This window comes from Halyomorpha halys, unplaced genomic scaffold, assembly GCF_000696795.3.
Source record: "Halyomorpha halys isolate HHAL.00 unplaced genomic scaffold, Hhal_1.1 Scaffold246.1, whole genome shotgun sequence".
In the NCBI taxonomy this organism is placed as follows: Eukaryota; Metazoa; Arthropoda; class Insecta; order Hemiptera; family Pentatomidae; genus Halyomorpha; species Halyomorpha halys.
In genome coordinates this window covers 105,829-122,209 of record NW_027115081.1, presented here as the reverse complement: position 1 = coordinate 122,209, position 16,381 = coordinate 105,829, and positions in this window count along the sequence as shown.

The following is a 16,381-nucleotide window of genomic DNA, read 5'->3' as shown; positions in this document are numbered from 1 at the left end:
CTATTTATTATGAGCCGTTTCCATCCCACTTCGCAGGGCTAAAAAAGAAACAAACGCTTAAATGGGGTAAAAATAAGTGAACAATGTAAATTAAAAACTTTTAAAAAAATATATAGTGAAACTTAATGAAAATTAATTAAATAAGAATAACAAAAGGTTATAGACAATTAAAGAAAATGGAAATAACAACAGATAAAAAAGAAATATAAAAATACAGGCACACAAGAGATAGTAAAAGGGAATAAGAGTAAAATCAAGAATAAAGAGAGATAATGAACAAGATAGGAAGCATACTTTACAGATGGAAAGCGAGCAAGGAAATGAGATGACTGTTAAGAGAGAGTGCTGATTTGAAAATAATGTTAAAGCAAAGAGTATTAACAAATTAATGAAATGTTTCAAAAATAACCATCAAATGATAATATTCATAATAGGGGGAGAGAAATATTACAAAAAAAAAGTATATAATATAAAAAAGAAGAAATAAAATTAAAGTACTGGATACAATAAATATAATATCTTGAAAAATATAATATAAAACATAAATAGAGGTACAAAAGATGTAAATTATATAATAGAAACATTAATATAAATTTAGTATGTAGTATAAGTTGGAGATAACATAGGAATATGAAGTGCAGAATAAATATGTAAAAATAAAATAAAAGGATGGATAGTAATTTTAATATTATACTATAATACTTCTTTATATCTATAAAGAAAGACAAGTAAGATGGGAGTGGAGGTGGGGGGGGGGGGGTTAAAAATAAATAAAAACTGATAACAGATATGGGAGGAAAATTAACATCTGAAATGCAGAATATAGGTTGAAAGAAGAATTATGGATTAATAATAATAGGAAACATTTTAACCCTTATTAAACCTCCTTAGTTATTCTTTTATTCTATGTTCTGCATTGCAGAAGCTAACTTTCATCCCATATCTTTTGTCTGTTCTTATTTTTTTTAAAGCCCCCATCTTAGTTTTTTTTTTTTTTTTTAGCACATACCGGCCACTAAGGACCACGTCAATATCAATGGTTAGGGTTCTGTGGGAGTCTTGATTTTCTTTCTTCCCATCGCAGTTTGATGATCCTCGACTGCCTTTCTTCGGACCACTTCGTACCCCTTTATTTTCTCTTCCAATATTGGTGAGATTTTTCAATGTTTTCCCATATCTATCTCTCTCTAGGCAGTCGGTATCTGAAATTTTAAGTCTCTTTAATTCCTCTCTCATTTGCCTCATGTATCTTCCCATGTTTTTGCAGCTAAAAATTTTTTTTAAAAGATCTTCTGATTCAATCTTTCCTCATTTATCCTCTTCATGTGCCCATAGAACATCAGCCTTCTGATTCTCATCTCGGTTTCCAGGTTTTTGATTTGCCTGTAGATCTCTTTGCTAGATCTGGGCCCATAGATTTTTCTTAAGATCCTCCGCTCTATTTTTAGAATCACTCTATAAAATCACAGGCCTTATCACAACTTTGTATTGGAAGAGAGGTTCTTCTTATTGTAAATTTCAGCTGTTTGAAAGCTTATATTTTTCTAATTTGATGGTTTTCTCTCTCGAATGCTCTCTTTCTCAGAACCATTGTGACAAATTATTTCCCCTAGGTACTTAAATTTTCTGGTCACTTTTATTTTTCCATATTCAGTGTTTACTATTTTTTTTTTCTTGAAATTTGCTTCAGTAGTCATGAGCTCTATTTTTCATATGATATTTGTAGGCCTGCTTTTTCTGCTATTATTTGTAGAGTATTTATTTGACTAATAGCCTCTTCCTCTGATTCTGCTAACAGTTCGAAATCGTCGACAAATGCCAAACAGCTCACTTTTACGTGATTGTTTTTGTTCCCTACTATGGCTCTTGAGTTATTTTTTTTTTTTTTTCCAGAATTCATTCATGATTTTATCCATGACTATGTTGAAAAGTGTTGGAGACAAGCTGTCACCTTGTCTTAGTCCTGTTTTTATCTGAAAAGGTTTGCTTATAAGACCCTGAAATTTCACTGTAGATTTTATATCTGTCAGAGTCAGTTTTATCAGATTTCTGGTTTTCTGTTCTACCCCATACTCTTTCAGTATTTCCACTAGGGTTTCACTATTCACAGAACCTGAATGCACAAACCTACATCATTTTCTTCCTTTATATTTTACTATCCATGCTTTTATTTTATTTTTATATATTCAATCTGCACATTATATTAATATGTTAACTCCAGCTTATACTACATTCATTACTATATGTTAATGTTTCTATATTATAATTTACATACTTTTGTATCTCTATTTATGTTGTATATTTTATTTTTTTTTCACAGTATTATATTTATTGTATCCAGTTTTTCAATTTAAGTTATTCTTTTTTGTATTATACACTTGTTTTGTAATTTTTCTCCCTCCCTCCCTTATTATGTATGTTATCATTTTAAGTTTAATTTTGGTCTAAACTTCCAACTCATTACAAAAGACTGATCTACATGACAATAATAAGGCCCATCTGGACATACGGATTTGAGCTTTGGGGCTCCACTAAACCTTCGAATTCCTCTCGTATCCAATCTTTACAATCCAAAATCTTTCGTAAAATCCTCAATGCTCCTTATTTTGTTACTAATAAAACCATCCATAAAGACCTAAATGTTCCTTATGTAACCGATCTAGCCTGAACCCGATATTATTCCTTCCATAATAAACTCCCTAACCACCCAAACCCACTCGTTTCTAACCTTACTTCCTCTTCCATTCCTGGCAATCCTCCAAGGCGCCTGAAAAGAAGATGGCCTCGTGACCTTATATTGTAAACTGTTTTAGAGTTCTACTGCTGGGTAGTTTCTCTACATCCTGTATCATATCATTATGTCATTATGATCAAATTTACTGGTTGTATTTTTTTATACAGTTGTAAATATCAACAAATAAATAAAATAAAATAAAAAAAAGAAAAAAAAAGTTTAATTTTGAAATATTTCATTAATTTGTTAATACTCTTTGCTTTAAGATTATTTTCCATTACAATTGAAATTTAATTTCTTCTTTTTTATATTGTATACTTTTTTTTTTTGTAGTATTTCTCTCCCCCAATTATGAATATTATCATTTTATGGTTATTTTTTAAATTGTTAACAATTTTCAATTGTAATGTATGTTTAACCGTTAACCGCCCCACCCCTCTCTCTCTTTCCTGTCAACTCATTTCCTTGCTCGCTTGCCATCTGTAAGGTATGGTTCCTATCTTGTTCATTATCTTTCTTTATTCTTGATTTTACTCTTATTCTCTTTTTCCAACTTTTGTGTGCCTATATTTTTATATTTCTTTTTTATCTGTTGTTATTTCCATTTTCTTAAATTTTCTATAACCTTTTGTTATTCTTATTTAATTTTAAGTTTCGCTGAACATTTTTAAAAATTTTTAATTTACATTGTTCATTTATTTTTACCCCTAAGAATAGGCCACACGAGGCTCACTCACTCCTATCTTATCTAAAAAAAAGGCCTCCAAAATGTTAATATAGTAACAACAATTTGACAATTAGCCATAGCTTCTAGGAATGCCCATATTTCATGTCACACCTCAATAGCGTAGGATTGATCCTGATCTTTTAGTGTAAGTAGAAAAGTCCTTCAAGGTAATTTTTTTACAAAAGAAGCAGTTTTAATTAACTTAATTTCAAAATTTTTTTTTGCTAGTCTTCCTGAATCTTTCCTGATACTTGTCCCATATAAACTTTTTTTTTTTTGTTTCATACAGAGTTTCTCTATATTTCAAATTATTACATTATTTATGCCTATATTTAAAATTATTACATTATTTATTTCTATATTTCAAATTAGTACATTATTTACCATCAAATGTATACTTATTGAGTTACACGCAAATAAAATGACTTTTTGTCATTAAAATTTATTCTTGTTTTACTCAGGGATTTATGCAACATATAAAAAGTAAAATGTCGATAAGGAGAAGGTAAGTTTTATTAAAATGGTTAGACCTGTTTTGGCACAACTGTCTACAGAAAAAACACATTTTTCAGGAATCACTCACAGAGTGCCCAATTTGGTACACAGGCATTAGGGACTAAAATCCTAAACAATAAAAAAATCAGAGTCATTCTACCTGTTCAAGAGATAATCATGGCACGAACACACAGGCCAAAAATGGTCTCATTGGATTCAGAGGACACTGAAAGACACAGATACATTAAAAACTTCACATTGAAAATTTGAACCTGTTACAATACTTTTCTGACATAGGTGGTAAGGAAAAAGAAGTATAAAAAAGATCATGTAATGTGAACTCAGTTTCACATTTTAAAAGATAAACTAAAACGCTTGTACCCCATCCTAGGTTCCAACCACATAATCCCAGATCACCAGTTTGGATTCCGAACATCCCACTCCACTATCCAGCAATGCCATACAGAGTTGAGCTATGGGGCTCCACTAAACCATCTAATTCCTCTCAAATCCAATCCTTACAGTCCAAAATCCTTCGTAAAATCCTTAATGCTCCTTACTTTGTCACAAATCAAATCATCCATCAGGACCTCAATGTCCCATATGTTGCCGATTTGGCCAGAACCAGATACCAATCCTTCCATAATAAACTTCCCAACCACTCAAACCAACTCGTCTCTAACCTGGCTTCTCCTTCACTACCTAATAATCCTCCTAGGCCTCTGAAAAGAAGATGGCCTCAAGATCTTCTCCTTTAGAAATGTTTTTGGAGCTCTATCAATGGGTAGATTCTCCACATGTTTGTATCATGTCATAATATCACTTACAGCAAATTTACTTGATGTGTATATATGTATACAGTTGTAAATATCAATAAATAAATTATTAAATAAAAAAAAAAAAAAAGATAAACTCAACTGATAAACACATACACATATATTTCATTATTACAAAAAATGAAATAATTTCATGAAATTGGCACAGGTAAGGCAAATTCAACAAAGTATTGACTACTACATAATATTGCCAAATATTTACATTAGAATTACGTAACAATCACAGATACAATATACTCAATAACATCATTAAATGTTTATTACCCTTTATGATTTTGAAATGTGATAGATTTAATTGCATATAAAATGTCCGAAGCCAGTCATTAACAACACTAATATTCTAGTATAAAAATAATAAAATTGCTAATGATTACAACACTTAAAAATATTTGAAATGCATTACTACATTTAACTACTTTATGATTTTTTTTTACCTTCAAAAAATTTTTTCTTATTAAATACATACAAATATAAACTCCTTTTCCTTTAATATAACATTGCTAGCAGATGAAGTAGAAATAAATTGAACTCAAAATAATACTAAAATTATTTTAATAAGTGGTGGAGATATTGTTGATCATAGATTTAATTTAAGAAGTTAGCTGGAGAGTGTGGTCAGTTAAGAAATCATACAGATAAATATAAACTTATTCTTAAATATGTTTATTTATTTTTATTATTTTCCTTTTCCTTTATTATTCTTAATAATGGCCAGTGGTGTAGTGGGGCGGGAACGCGTGGGAACAGCGTTCTTATTCTACTTTTTCCAGAAATCCTATATATTAATAGGCGACCCACATTTTTTCCGAGTTAAAACTCAACAATGGCTGAATGGGTTTCAAGCATTGTGGATCGCCCGATGTTATTCAATTCTCAGAAGATGGTAAACGTTCCCACACTGGAAAATAGTAAGCGTTCCCACATTGGAAAATTTACCACTGATATTAAGCCTTTGTAATCGAGCTAAAAAAAAAAAGTTTGACCCTCCTTCGAACTTCAAAGCTTATACATTTCAAAATACACAGAAACCAAAAATTAAATATTTTAATTATAAATAGTAAGTTTTAAACTTACAACTTAGTTCCATAGGATTTTGTTAACTCTTACTTATTTTTATTTTCCAGGAATAACACGATACATGTAATTATAATTATGTAGATAATAGAAATAGAGAAAAAGGATAATTTTCAAAAAATGAAAATTTCATCTAAGAAAAAAGAAAAAGTGAGGAAGCTATATTTAACCATGACTTGGCAGACTTTTCTCTCTTTTTCTTTTTTTTTTTTTTTTTTTTTATAAAGCTCCTATTGTTAACCATTTTTTTTTTTAAAATGGCAGATGGTTATGTTGAGTTAAAAGGATCAGTCTGGGGTGACTTGTGATTTTAGTCCCAAATCTCAATAAAATCAGTATAATAGTCTCAGAGATAATCCATGAATTTTATTTCATTTTTTATATTTCTTTTCACATATGAACAACATATTCCCATTACCAACAAGATAATTTTAAGGTAAAGGGAAAGAATGATTACTTTGGAATTTTGTTTAATTTCAAAAACTTTTTAGATTTTAAATTGTAATAACTAGAGACCGAATTTTTGTGCAGAAAAAAACTCAAAATATACAAAATTGTAACGTAAAAACAAAAAATTTTGTTGATTATTGCGGGATTTAGATATTAAATACCCCACATCTAAATCCCACAATAATCAACTTTATTGTTCAATTTATAATATATAAATATGGAAAGATTATCTAACCTTGTATAACTGTATTATTTTCTTCTTCCAGAAGAACAAGCATTCTCTCCTTAAAATCTATAAGGTAGCAGGGTACGAGAATTGACAAGTAGGCAGCATAGCATATCTGGGTGTCACCCCTGACGCTAGCTCGCCACTGTAATAAGAAGATCAAACAGGCCAGGACCAAATCTTACAGGCTTAATCACCTGTTAACGTTTTCTCAAATCATTCTCTCCACCTCAAATTAATGATCTACAAGAGTGTGCTGAGACCAGCCACTACGGAGCACCTATGCTGACCAACATAGCACCTTCAACGGCCAAAGATGGATCACATAAATACGACATTCAAACTACCGACTGTGACGGAATTTATATCGAGGAGACATATCAAATTTTTTGACAGCCTTCAGTACTGTACGAACCCCTTATTTAGGACACTGAAACTGACAGGACGGCCTCAAAGGAGACAGACATACACAAACTGACTTAGATTCGACTGAGTACAAGTAACTAAATTATTCGAATCAAGAAACCTGGTGAGCCCCGTCACCATTAGACTGAGACAAAATACAGACTACTCCTTTCCCAAAGATCAAATTTCCTCGGCCCCCATCTTATAATGCAGAAAAAGAGGCTACCCTCCAGCCATTTTCATCATGACATCAACCCCAAGCACCCATGGGGCTTAGAAGAAAAATAAACTTGTATGAATTAAATTAAACTTTCAAAATACTCTCAAAACCTATGCAAATATACATAAAAAATTAGATTTCTCCAATTAAAAACTTAATATTTTGTCCATAATTGAATAGCTAAGATTATACTAGTTGTATTAGATAATTTCATATTCCTATTAAGAAGACTGAAAATCAATATTTAACTTCTTAAAACTACCTACATTTTAAGTTTTAGAAAAATATGCAAGGGCTATGTAGAAAGAAGGATTTCAAAATATTCTTTCAAGCAAAATTCCCTTTAATATTTAATTTCCTCTAATATTTCTCATTGCATGCTCTTTTTCTTAATTTTTCAATTATGTATTTAATTATAAATATAGCATCGACCAAAAAACTACCAAGTATAAGTTGATGTAGAAAAACTTTAAAAAGTTAGTAAAAAATTACTACTAAATACGTCAGAGGGAAGAGTGAAGGATAAAAGATGGAGTGAAAATCCGAGTCAAAACAATAACAAGCTCATTCAAGAGAGACGTTTTCATCGTTACTCGAAGCCACTGGTTAATACAATTCCAAGACATTCGTTACTTAAATTTATTTGTTCTTTTTCATTATGTTGAATTTGACTCTTCATTTGTTAATCAATACCTAAATAATTAGATATTCTAAACTATAAATTAAATAAAAAAAAAAAAAATAAAATGAAATTAAAGTAAATAAACATTGGCATACATAATATGAGAAATTTAGTACAAACAATACATGTAATTTAATACAAGCATTAAACAAAAAATTAAAAATGAGTAAAACGTGTAATTTCATGCAGAAAAACCTCAAATCGTGCAATTTTGTGGAGAAAACCTGTAACATTCAACTTAGTATATAAAATTGGTGTCATTTGAATGTTTTTTCAATGATTCGAATTTCTGTTTAGGTATTTTGAAATTCAGAGCTAGGTAACAAGGATGAAATTGCATGAAAATTTGGTCTCTAATTATAATATAGTGAACTAGATTTGTAAATAATAAAACATTAAAGTAGTTATAATTAATTTTAAATTATTTATTAAAATTATATTCTACGTTTGTTCTAAAAACTATTGGTTTTATATTATTTTTATTTCAGAACTGAATAATGAGCAAAAAAGCCCGAAACATCGTTCATATGTGAGAAGATTAAAGAAGTGATATAAAGGGCGTTATTTTAGAAAATTAAAAAATCAAATAAAATCCATGGAATTTCTCCGAGACTATTGTACTCATTTTTTTAAGATTTGGCACCGGTCAACACAGGCTAATCCTTTTAGCTCAGCATAACCATCTGCCAATAAAAAAAAAAAAATAAATAAAATGGTGAGCTATTAAATTTTCTACATATATAAATATATATAGCTGACTGAATAACTTTAAATATAAGAAGATAGTCAGGGTTGCGGTCAAAAAAGAACAAATAGCTTTTAACTATTTAATGTCCGACGTTTCGCCCCCTTTGCAGGGCTTCATCGCGGCTAAAAAGATACAAAAACAACTAAGAATATTACTACAATAAGGTAAATTAAGGTAGGATACATATTATGTAAAAATTAAGTGATAAGAAAATTATATATAAATAAAAGAAAGGAAGACATAAAATGGTATTAATATAAAATAAACATGAATAAACGATAATAAGAATAAAAAATTGTGACAATCATAAGAACTAAAATTAAAAATTAACTCAAATATACAGTTAAAAAAGTATAGGAGACGTATATATAACAAAAAAAGAAAAAACAAAAAAGTAGATGTGGGAACACAAAATTTAAACACACTAACAGACGGAGAATGAAGAACAAAGTTGAGATTAAATAAAGGTTGTGAAAGAATAAATATAAATAGAATTAATTTTTTTTGGCCAACACTCCCATTGGAGTCCTATATTGCCTAACCATGGTTGGGGGTCAAAGTTCTTTATTTTATCGGACTGCCACTCAATGAAAAAAGTCAGTGTCCCAGGCCGGATTCGAACCGGCACCTGTGAGACTGTGTCTTAACCACTGAGCTATGGGCGGCCCAAATAGAATTAATAATGATGATATTAAATGATAATGAATGAGCAAAAAACAAATCAAGACAATGAAATTAAAGGATATAATTTAATATAATCATTATTAATTTTATTTATATTTATTCTTTCACTACCTTTATTTAATCTCAACTTTCTTCTTCATTCTCTGTCTGTATGTTTGAATTTTGTGTTCCCACATCTACTTTTTTGTTTTTGTTTATATACATCTCCTGTACTTTTTTAACTGTATATTAGACGTAATTTTTAATTTTTATTCTTACGATTGTTACAATTTTTTATTCTTATCGTTGTTTATTTTATGTCTTCTTTCTTTTTATTTATATATAATTTTCATATCACTTAATTTTTACATAATATGTATCCTACCTTAATTTACCTTATTGTTGTAATGTTTTTAGTATCTTTTTAGCTCTGCAAAGTGGGGCGAAAAATAGGACATTAAATAGTTATAGACTATTTGTTCTTTATTGACCGCAATCCTGACCATCTTTTTATATTAAATTTTCTTTTTCTTCTTAAGTAAAAGTTTCATTTTTTGGAAATTATCCTTTTTCTGTATTTCTATTATTCACATAATTACCTATATTATTATGTTAATGATTTATCGTTTAAAAATACATTCTACATGGGTGTATCCCAGAAATTAATTTTTCACATGGGTAAGTGAAAGAAGTTGATAAAATTTATACTGAACCATGTCTATATGAATCCCAAACTTTTCTGCAATTTTGAGCTGAATCGGAAGGAAAACAAGTTGATGCATGCACAAGTGAAAGTAGTGTATGCATCAATGTATAATCAAATAAAATTGATATGAGACAAACTAGGTACCAACCATTATAAGCCATAAAACTATAGTCAAAATAGGATTAACAGTTTGATTCATTATGACTGAAAAAATAAATTTGACTACAAACAGGGAACCAAATTTGTTTATACTTATCAGGGTGTTTCATTTTTTGACCGCAACCCTCATTCCAACTTATTGCAATTAATACAATTAAAAAGAATTCTTTTCGAAAAAAGTAGTGTTTGAATATACAGAACTAATGCTTACAACTATGAATAAATCTAGGCATACAGATCACCATTAATAAATGCAATGGATGGGATGCAATATGATTTAACTCTAACAGACCAAGTTGCTCAATAGTACTTACTCGTCAACAAAAATATGTTTAATCAACAAAAACTGCAGGTAATTTAAGATGTATAAATTAAAATTTGTACAGCTACAACCCATGAAGTGTTAAAGAGTGTAGTACTTTATAAGAAAGTACTATTACTAGACCAACTGTTAAACAAGGAGGTGATTTGGTCAGAATCACGCTTGACCACCAGATCCCAGAACCCACAGGGTTGACTCAAGGCTACAGTGTAACAGAAAACAATTTTCTGCCCAGCCATATTTGAACCCGGGTCCTTGGAGCTACCCAAAGTAATCAGAGTACCCCATTTAAGGTGTATAAGAAAAAAAAAAAAAAAGAAATAGAAGTGGAGCACATTAATTCAGCACTGAAAGTATGTGGCATATAGAACATCCAGAATGAAAGAGTCACAACTCAAAATTCCAAAGAAATTTTAATACAGTTGATTCTCTAAAATCCAATACAATTGGAACATGTTACGACTTAGTGATGCATAAGTCCCTATTAAATCTTGAAATAGGGATTCCTCTTCAGTACTTTGTCTGTTTAAATAGTTTCTACTTAACACCTTAACAAATTTTTCTCTTTAATATTTGAACAACTTTATTGAATTTGATACATTTTAAGGCTGAAAGATACTTAAGATTAGTAACCGATTTTTAAAAATAAAAAAGGAAAAAATCAATGATTATTTCAAATCTTAAATTTCTCTGTTGTGCTTTATGCATAAAGTTCTTTCAATATTACATATTCAAGTTCGTTTTAGATATCCTGTTAACAATGAAGTAGTAATCCTGTCATTGGAACAAAAGGTAATTTTAAATTTGCGCCACTGATTTCTATCAGACGCCAAGTTTTTCACCTATCCCCATCACCATCTTGATTGATTCACCTTTCTCATCACAAGTTACTGGATCTCACTCGCTTCCAAGCACCCTTAAGTTGCTTCTGAGCCCCCTTAAGTACATCTTTCTTTATAGCATTGTCAAACTTCCTGAGGTTGTGAACAATCCAATTCCATTTCCTTTTCAAGGTCAGTTCGTCTATTGGCTTAAGGTTAGTCCTACTCTTCATTGGAAATGATTGAAACAATATTTCCCCCTCCCCATGCTTACTTTCATTACTTCACTCATATTTATGTATTTCATCAGTACTTTGTATTCATATGTTACTTCCAACTTATACTTACATTCATTACTATATTAATGTTTTTATTATATAATTTACTCATCTTTGTACCTCGATTCATTTTGTACTTTTTCTTTTCTTCAATACATTATATTTATTGTATCCATTCTTTTAATTTACTAACATTGATTTTATTTTATCCATATGTAATTTTTTATATATAAGAAGATGGTCAGGGTTGTGATTAAAAAAACAAATAGTTTTTAACTATTTAATGTCTGACGTTTCGTCCCACTTTAGAGGGCCTCAACAGGGCTAAATAGGTACAAAAATGACTGTTCAAATCGATGGGTTAAACAGTTGTTTTTGTATCTTTTTAGCCCTGTCGAAGCCCTGCAAAGTGGGACGAAACGTTGGACATTAAATAGTTAAAAACTATTTGTTCTTACTGCTTTGTTGACTGCAACCCTGACCATCTTATATTTAAAGTTATACAGTCAACTGTATATATATATAGTTTTTTATAATTTCTTCTCCTTATTATGTGTATTATTATTTGATGCTTGCTCATTTTTAATATTTTCTTTGATTTCCTAATATTATTTTTATTTTAACATGTAATGTATTAGTTAACCACCAACCCCCACTTCTCTTTCCTGTTTACCTTCAGTTCCATTTTATGCTTGCCTGCATTCAGCAAGATAGGTGACTTTTCCTTTATTCTTGATTTTGCTCTTATTCCCTTTTTCCATCTTTTAGTATGTACTGTATTTTTATATTTCTTTTTTATCTACTGGTTTCCTACTGTTGTAAGTATTTCCTGGCATCCTTCATCTTCCAAGTCATCCAATCTCGCCGTCCTTCATACATCTCCGAGCTCCTCCAATTCAAATCCTCTATTCGTTCCCGCAATACCTGTTCCCAGTCTTCAGATTTACACATAAGGGCCCACTGAACCGGTGCTTTTGATAGATCATTCATCATCCGAGCCTCATCCTTATGGAATTCCATCCCTTCCAACATCCGCATATCCAATCCCACCTGTTCAATCATTTCTTATCCATTCAGACCCCATAAAATTGTAAATCACTATAATTTTAAATATGTCATAATAATGTAAATATCATTCTTAATTATTTTTACATCGTTTTCTTTTCTCTTTTTTATTTATTCGTTTTTTTTTTTTAAATTCAACTGATAAAAGTGAGAAAGTAACTTGTAATTATTTTTTATATATGACTGTTTATATTTCTTTGTATTTTTGTTTAAGTATCTCTGAGACTCCTCAGTCCTCGTCTGTCAGCTTCTCTGTATTATTCTAAAGGGACTCGTCCCAGAATAAATAAAGTATTATTATCATGGTCAGTTGTTCTCGCTATTGCGGGTTGAGTATCTGAGGTGGGAGACCTAGAAGTCCAACCACCTTCATATTTTTGTTGATTTATATTTTTTCAAATATTTAAAAATGTTTGCACTATACGTCCAGTGTCTAAGAGAACTGACTGTTGAGCCTCTCTTAGCACGTCTATAGGCATTCCCAAACCATTCATGCCTGCCACTGTTGATTTTGGTATGAGACCATTCGTTTATATTATGAATAGAGTAGTGGTAAAACCTTCCAATTTATATATTTCAATTCTATCACCAATTCCTAGTATTTCCTCAGTTTTTCTCCCACAGTGGAGCTTATATTATTATCGTTGGGGATCCCAACATAAATAAGTTCTACTTTCTTTTTTCTTAGGTCTATAAGGAGGGTGTCTGGCTTATTATGGTGTACTGTATGGTCTGTAATAATTGATTGATCCCAATATAGTTATTATTATAATTATTATCCAATCCTCATCCCTAAGGAATTCCATCCCTTCTAATATCCGTCGCTCCAATACCCTCCCTAACTTTAAATCCCACCAGTTCATTCATTTCTTATCCATTCAGACCCCATAAAATTGTAAATATGTATATAAACTATTATGTCATTCTTAATTATTTCTACATAATTTTCTTTTGTCCAACTGACTAAAGTCAGAAAGTAACTTATAATTATTTTTTTATAATGACTATTTATATTTCTTTATATTTTTGTTTAAGTATCTTTGAGGCTCCTCAGCCCTCATCTGTCAATGTCTCTGTAATATTCTAAAGGGACTTGTCCCAGAATAAATAAAGTATTACTATTATTATTATATATATTATTACTTTATATTTATGTTTTAAATATTTCTTTAAGTTGTAAATAATTTTCCGCCACCACTCTCTCTCTCTTACCTGTCAATTAATTTCCTTGCTCGCTTGCCATCTGTAAGGTACGCTTCTTGTCTTGTTCATTATCTCCCTTTATTCTTGATTTCACTCTTATTCTCTTTTCCTTTCTCTTGTGTGCCTGCATTAAATAGTTTTATTATTATTTGAGTGTTTTCTTAGACCACTGCCGGACCATCTTCCTCTAATTAAAGTATTTCCACATTCCTTTTCGTAACCCTTTAAGTTTCGGATGAATAGAGTAGTACTGAGAGAACATTTTTTTTAAACAGATAGAATCGTGTATTCTCAGAGGTTCTCTTGTTCTTCCAAACTTTGTACAGATAGATGAATATTCCATTGGCTTTGAGCATTATGTTCCTTCTATCCTCAACTATTCCTCTGTTTCATGCTCCCTAGGTAGAAGAATAAATTCTTTTAATAGGATTATCTTGTCTCACATGTAATCCATCTGCTACTTTTATGAAAGTACATTACTCATATATATAAATATCTCATACTTTTTTTTTATTTATTTAAATTCTAATGTAATACAATATTTTTCTGTTTCCCTTTGTGGTCAAGTCAATTAATGAAATCGTACAGGTATCTAGTTCCATTGCTGTTAGATTACGAATTATACGATGAAACCAATAAACACAACAGCTGACTGACCAGCAAGATGCTGGAGCTTCCATGCACATGTTGCCCGGTTTCTAATGTTAATTCTAGAAAAATATTATTCTCTGATTTGTGCCCCATTCACTCTGGATGTGTGATAAGTATATAACCTAGATGAGTGATAAGTATATAACCTAGACGTGTGATAATATACAATCTGGAGGTGTGGTAAGATCATTTTTTTTTTTCATTTATTTTCATGAGCAAACAATCACCAGCATTATAGCATTTAGACAAAATTAAATCAATTTTAATCTTATAGGAGTAAATGTACAAGAATATTTTAATGGCAAATTATCAATAACAGATAATTATTATAATCTATAATATACAGAATAAAGAACTAGAACTGTAGATGAAAACATTCACTAAAATTTTTATTTGCACGGTTCATTCTCCATATTACTTAGTTTGAACTAAAAATAAGTAAATAAATAATTCATACATATATACTATATTTAATTTAAAATTCCTCAAGTAGATTAATTATGTGTTTTTACAGAGTTAAAACAATTATTTGTTTCTTATATAAAAATTCTTGGCTAAGAAATTTTTTTATAAATTTTATTTAACTTTATTTTTGTCTTTTATCTCAACTCATTATTTATTATAATTTCATAAAAGAATTATTTTTATTTTTATTTAAGGCCTTCTTTCATAGCATATTAAAATTATACATAAATATAGTTAGGCTATTTTATAACCTTATATACAGTTTTTTTATTAATAAAAAAATTCCATCTCCGATAAGCATACAGAAGAGCAAAGGCTCATAAATGTAATCATATATATTTAAATCACATACAATTGATTATATTTCATTTTCTCAAACCACTTCTACATTATTATTGTCATCGAACATTACAACTAGCTATACAAATAATATATAGGAAATAAATAACCCGAAACAAAATAACTTCAAAACATAAAAAAACCTAAATTCACATTTGCTTCCATAATAGCTGGTCGAAATGAAAGCGACAAAGTCAAGTTTAGATAGTTCTTAAATATTGAGTATTTTGTTTATAACACAATAAAAACAAAAAAAAACCTGAGCCCATATTTAATTATATACATTTCTACAATTTGGTTATGATTTTTACTATAAATTTTAACAATACTAAATTTATTTGAGTAACGCAATCTGAAAAATGGGTGAAAAACTGTGCATCACATCGCTTTTCCACACTTACAGTTCGTTGGAGTGATGGAGTTAAGGATCGATGGAATTTCAGCCACTTTGCACCACTCCGAAAAATTCACACTCACCATCATTCCAATTTGGTTTGAGTGATCATCAGTGGCCACCTTTATGCTACATTCTCAAACAAAAATCAACTGAAATTCATTATATAGTCTATCTACAAACTAAAATAAACAAAACTGCAACAGTCACTTCATCAACCAGATCAAATCATATTGATCCACCTAATTATCGTACAAGGGGGCGGAACTTAGAATACCTACATAGTTTTTAGGCAAGATTTATTAATAATTAAAGGACCTGCATCACTTCCTTTTTGACTCTTTAATTAATCTGACAAATAATTTATTATTTATTAATAAATAATATTTATATAATTCAACAAACACTTCCAAGATTAATATAATAACCTCGGCACGTTAGTGGGCTTTAGAATCAAAGACAGTCTTCCTCAAAGGCCATTGGCAAACAAATAAAAATACTATTTTTAAAATATAAATGAAAAAAAGGAAAGCTTAATTATTATCAATTAATTAATTTAATATCCAAAATAGTCTCAACACTATTTATTTATTTATTTGTCCTACGTTTCGGCCCTTCCAGCCATCCTCAGGGACATCTTCAACATAAATTTCCTCTCACATTAATTGTTTTATCCTTGCAGGCTATTTTGCCCAGGTCAATATCTTTATTTAAGTCA